This window comes from Diabrotica undecimpunctata, chromosome 10, assembly GCF_040954645.1.
Source record: "Diabrotica undecimpunctata isolate CICGRU chromosome 10, icDiaUnde3, whole genome shotgun sequence".
In the NCBI taxonomy this organism is placed as follows: Eukaryota; Metazoa; Arthropoda; class Insecta; order Coleoptera; family Chrysomelidae; genus Diabrotica; species Diabrotica undecimpunctata.
Genome location: NC_092812.1, coordinates 26,619,682 through 26,625,681, shown reverse-complemented (window position 1 = coordinate 26,625,681; position 6,000 = coordinate 26,619,682).

Here is a 6,000-nt window from a genome sequence, read left to right as displayed (position 1 = left end):
GGTCGCGTTATTGTTTTTTTTTGCTGACTGATCCCCGTGTTGTATTTCGGCGGAGGTCTATGTTTTTGAAACCTGATTTAAACAACATTTAAACAACGGTGGCCTGATATTTGAGACTCGTGTAATACATTTAAACTGGGTCGAGTTTTCAATCTTTGTTTAATGAAAAATGTTACGTAAATATGTTACCTACTAGCTATGAATTTATTTGTTCTTTAATCAATTTGGAATATGTAATAATTTCTTAAATAATTATTACTCTTTATTAGGCTAATTGTCCCTTAATGTTTCCTTCTTTATTTCCTTGCTATGTTTCCATTACATATATATATATATATATATATATATATATATATATATATATATATATATATATATATATATATATATATGTTCGGATAAGTTTCCGCGGTCAGATAAATGAAAATTACTGAGTTTTCGGGAAGAACCGCGTTGAGAATTTAAAACTCGACGTTTCGGCACCCATTTTGAAGCCATTATCAAGAGTGATACGGTTCGGTTCGATTTCGGGGTCTCAATCTGCCTACTCGCCTCACTCGAGACGTACCAGTATCGTGTTCTATATTGCAAGAACTGTCTCTCGGCACTGAGGTCTCAATCTGCCTACTCCTCACTCGACACTGGGGGAAAATGAGGGAAAATGGGGGAAAATGACGAGCATAATAAGTCTTATGAAAAGAAATAGGTATAAAACAGTGCAATGTGTGGAGTTCTATGTATTGTATTTAAATACGCATTGGCTAATAACGGGGGACAATTAATAACGTTGTTTAGAATTTTAAACAAAAATAACATATCAGCTCTCAACCTGCGGTTCTTCAGTGTAGAAATGTTAAATGGAGACATTATTACAGAATAATCTATAAAGTAATTTTCACTATTTCTTATATTAATATGTGCTTTAAAAGCTAAAGATCTTAGAAACTATCGCTGAACGCTCTCCAATCCATCAATGTAGGCTTGATGAAACAACAGAGCCGTATTCAAGACCTGAGCGTACCAGAGAGCAGTAGAATAATTTGAATACAATAGGTGAGAGATCATAACTGTTACGATAAATAAAACCAAGATTACGAAATTCTGTTTCCTTAATTTTAAGAAAATAGCAGCGCAGTCAGTGGCGCGCACTTGAAATAATTAATTGTTTTTATTTTCTTAATCATTTAATTCTAAACCCAATTAAATAGCCGACCCTACAAACGATTTGATAGTTTTGTGATAACCTTTAAATTTATTTGCATTGTATTACATTAGTTTTCATTAAAAAAATGTAACAATCTTGAAAGGATTATGCCTTTTATAAATGAGTTCACTTTAATAGTCTGGCATTCGGCTAACAGATGACGCAGACTTAGAATAATCTAATTGTTAATTGAGGCGTCTCATAGCAAAACTCGCCTTATCCAAATTTTACGAAAAATGAGGTTAATATGGTAACGTATTCTTAAGGTTGATATGCTCCTCTTACAGTAATATTTTCGTAACAAATTTTGCTTTATCCCATTAATATTCAACGGCAAAATATTGCTGTCAGCGCAAAACTCGCCTTATCCACTGCATCTTACGTGTCAAAACTCAAAACTCGTCTGATCCACGCAGCCTATAAGAATTCTGAAAACATGAAGCACGTGATCCAAACTGACAATTTTATTTTTATTCCGTTGTTGAGGCAGTCTATTAGCAAACGTTTGTCTGTGCAGTGTGCTAATATGTTCATTGTTTTCTGTTTTATTTGATAAATTTATTCAAGTTCTATTTTTTGAAATTATACGAAATTCATTGGTCTAAACATGGAGCAAAAAATAAAGTCGATAGAGAAAGGTAGAAGTAGAAAAGTTGTTGGAGAGAAATCAAAGTGGAGACGAGAAATATTAAAACGTGAGCGGTATGTTGTAGCTTTGTCTAAAATTGACAAATTATTATTAAAGTATTGTTTTTTATTTTTTGTAAGCATTCTGCGACAAGATTGCCACTATATCCCAAGTGCAATCATAACGGAAAAACATATAGATGTATGAAATTAAGTAATCGGGACATTTACAATTTTCGTCGTAACTTTTATCAAGAGAAAGGCAAGATTGAGCAAGATGCATACCTACATATTAAAATTTTGTAGATGTTTACAACCAAAGCGAGATAGACAGAAAAAAAAATAGCAGTCGGAACGGCGTATGTGTAAAATCCTTTGTGAAAAAATCTGATTGCGAGAAGTTTGATATTCAGGTTATTTGGACCTATTTAAGGAACACGGCACTGTAAGAAATTTAGGGCAAGATTGTCTCGTTATGGACTGGAAATCTGCTGTTGGTGATTTTCTAAAACCCGTGGGCTGCTGGCATTTTAAGTTATCCGATGCCAAGAGATTTATACTAACAAAAAATCGTAGTGGAAATGTTATGGTCCAGGGAGAACCTTTCTATTGCTCGGACACTGGAATACCCAAGTCAATTTTAAAAAAAGGCAAAAAGTTGGAGCATCTTTCTACAGAAGTTATTTCAATGGGTGTACCAGTAAAACCTGCCGAGTTAACTGATGTAAACAATTTGGTTGGATTTGGAAGGGAGTGGAAAATAAAGGGGAATAATTTAAAGTTCTTTAAAGATGTTTTAGAGGGAATAGCGCAACCATTGATAGAACCTAATTCTGAAGAAGTTCTTGACGAAGACCATTTTTATGAGCCAGTGAGAACAGGAGACGATAAAGATTTAAGAATTTAGTTTACAATATATTATATTTCGCTTGAAATAATGTCTTTAAACAACAATAAAAAAGCTTCTTTCATAAACCCAGTGGGATCCTTATTTTTTTTTTTGTAGCATAACTTGCCAATTCCAAATTGACGGATCAAAACTTGCCTTAGCCATTTTTGTTTATTTTTTTTTTACCAAAGTGGTGATATTGTACGTTTAAATACATTAGGTAATGTTTAAGCTTTATTACATTTTGTTGTATATTAACACTTGGTGTACCTTTTCGCTCGTAAAAAAATAACTTCGGTAAAGAATTTTTCGATTTAACAAGAAACTTCATAGCGTCGATAAGACAAGTTTTGATATGAAACGCCTCAATAATTTATCCTTAAACACAACTAAATAGCTGACACTACAAATGATTTTTTAGTTTTATTATAACCAACACATTATCTGCCATCTATTACATTAGTTTTTATTAAAATAATCCAATAAATGAGTTTCTCTTAAAGAATAATTAGTCTGACATTCGGCTAGCAGATGGCGTACCCTGAATAATTTTATCCTAAAAACAACTAAATAACTAACTTTTCAAACGATTTGGTAGTTTTATATAATCCTAGAAATTATTTGCCATATACTGCATTAGTTTTTATTAAAAAAAAAATAGTATAAATAAGTTTCTCTTCACTAATAATTAGTCTAACATTTGGCTACTAGATGGCGCACACTCAGAATATTATAATTATTGTTTTCTTAATAATTTAATTATAAAAACAACTAAATAGCTAACCTTGCAAAGTATTTGTTAGTTTTATAATATTGTACACATTATTTGCTTTTTATTTCATTAGTTTTTTTAATAAAAAACTCTAATAAATGAGGTTCGCTTTAATAATAATTAGTCTGGCATTTGGCTAACACATGGCGCGCACTCAAAATAATTTAATATTTTTTCTTAGTAATTTAATTCTACAAACAACTAAATAGCCGACCCTTGCAAACTGCAAACGATTTGTTAGTGTTATTTTAACCTACACATTATTTGCCATCTATTACATTAGTATTTTGATAATCAATAAATGAGTTTCTGTTCAATAATAATTAGTCTGGCATTCGGGTAGCAGACGGCGCACACTTAAAATAATTTTATCCTAAAAACAACTAAGTAACTGACTTTACCAACGGTTTATTAGTTTTATGTAATCCTAGAAATTATTTGCCATATTATACTGCATTATTTTTTATTTAAAAAAATAGTATAAATAAGTTTCTCTTCACTAATATTTAGTCTAACATTTGGATAGCAGATGACGCACACTCAGAATATTATAATTGTTTTCTTAATAATTTAATCCTACAAACAACTAAATAGCTGACCTTGCAAAGTATTTGTTAGTTTTATAATATTGTACACATTATTTGCTTTTTATTTCATTAGTTTTTTAATAAAAAACTCTAATAAAAGAGGTTCACTTTAATAATAATTAGTCTGGCATTTGGCTAACAGATGGCGCGCACTCAAAATAATTAAATATTTTTTCTTAGTAATTTAATTCTAAAAACAACTAAATTGCCGACCCTTGCAAACTAAAAACGATTTGATAGTTTTATTTTAACCTACTCATTATTTGCCATCTAATACATTAGTATTTTGATAATCAATAAATGAATTTCTCTTCAATAATAATAGGTCTGGCGTTCGGGTAGCAGATGGCGCCCACTAAAAATAATTTAATTGTTTTTATTATTTACTTTTAAAAACAAATTATAGCCAACCCTACAAACATTTAGTTAGTTTTATAATAACTTACAACGATTTAGTATCTATTATATTTTTTTCTTATTGTATTATTAATGTTCGTTTCGTTCATTCATTTACTGTATTTTTTTTGTCTTTTACATTAGTTTTTTAATACTTTGCTTATTTGACATGAGTTACAAACGATTATGGGCCTGATAAACCAATTGTGTTTTGAGAAATAATTAATCTGGCATTAGGCGGACAGATGGCGGCGTACACTCAGAATAATTTAAATGATTTTCTTATTTAATCTAAAAATAACTAAATAAGCGACTTACAAAGGATTTGTTAGTTTTATAATAACCTACAAACGATTTTCTATCTACTACATTGATTTTTATCTGAAAAATAAGTAATTTTCATTTTTGTTTCCGATAGCGTCATCAAAAGAACTGGACCCACAACTCTTGGTTAAGAGTAAGTGGATACTCGTTCTCATCTTCAACAAAATCTTGTTTATCTTCAAGTGCTACATCCGTAACGGAGATCAGCCATTATTATAGCTATTCGGACCACAGAAGTATATATTATTATAGACAGAGCATACCGGACGCACATACTGACGACAAGATCTCTTGCGTTTGTTCGATCTGTTTCTCTTTGGAACATTGAAACTCCTCACTCTCTCTCTTCCCAAAAAAATGGTGTCTTCACTTAGCTCTACAGACTGCTCAATCCATGTTAATATACTTATACCTACGTCTATTATTCCATATGATTTCCATTTCTTTCATCCTTTTCAGAACCTCTTTGTTTGTGGCATGTTCTCTCCACCATATTTTCAAAATTCTTCTACAGGGGAGCCTGGGTAACAATGAGACACTTTTTTTTCTATCAACCATAGATCCACTATTATGACATGCACAAAAATAGTTTCGGCACTTTGTACTTTTATATGTTTTGGTTACAAAAGAAAAAATCAAACTTGATTTTCACTTGAAATACTTTCAAACGAAAGTGGTTTAAAAAGTTCATCGAGTTTACTCAACCGACACCAGAAAATTCTGTTCTATTGTTTCTAGAGAGACATGCGACGAATACAAAAAGCTTTGAGTTGATAAATCTGGCCAGAGAAAATCATGTTTTTATGATATGCTTTCCACCGCATACTACGCACGGACTACAACCGCTTGACGTATCATTTATGGCTCCCTTGAATACCTATTATGGAGAAGAAGTAAGAAAATAGATGCGCCAGAACCCAGGAAGACGTGTTACAATTTAGGAAGTGGGGGAACTCTTTGCTGAGACTTTTAATCGGCAGTTATACAAACTACAATAAATGGTTTCAAAAAGTCTGGAATTTATCCGCTTAATCCTGAAGTTCTTCTAAATACACTAAGTATACAAGATGAATATATGACAAAGCTCCTTACCTCGACGTATCAATTTTCCCCAACCAAGCTGTAGCTCCTTAAACACCCACACTGCAAATCACACTAACATATCTTCATCTCCTAAACAGGCCACTACTAAATCTGATAG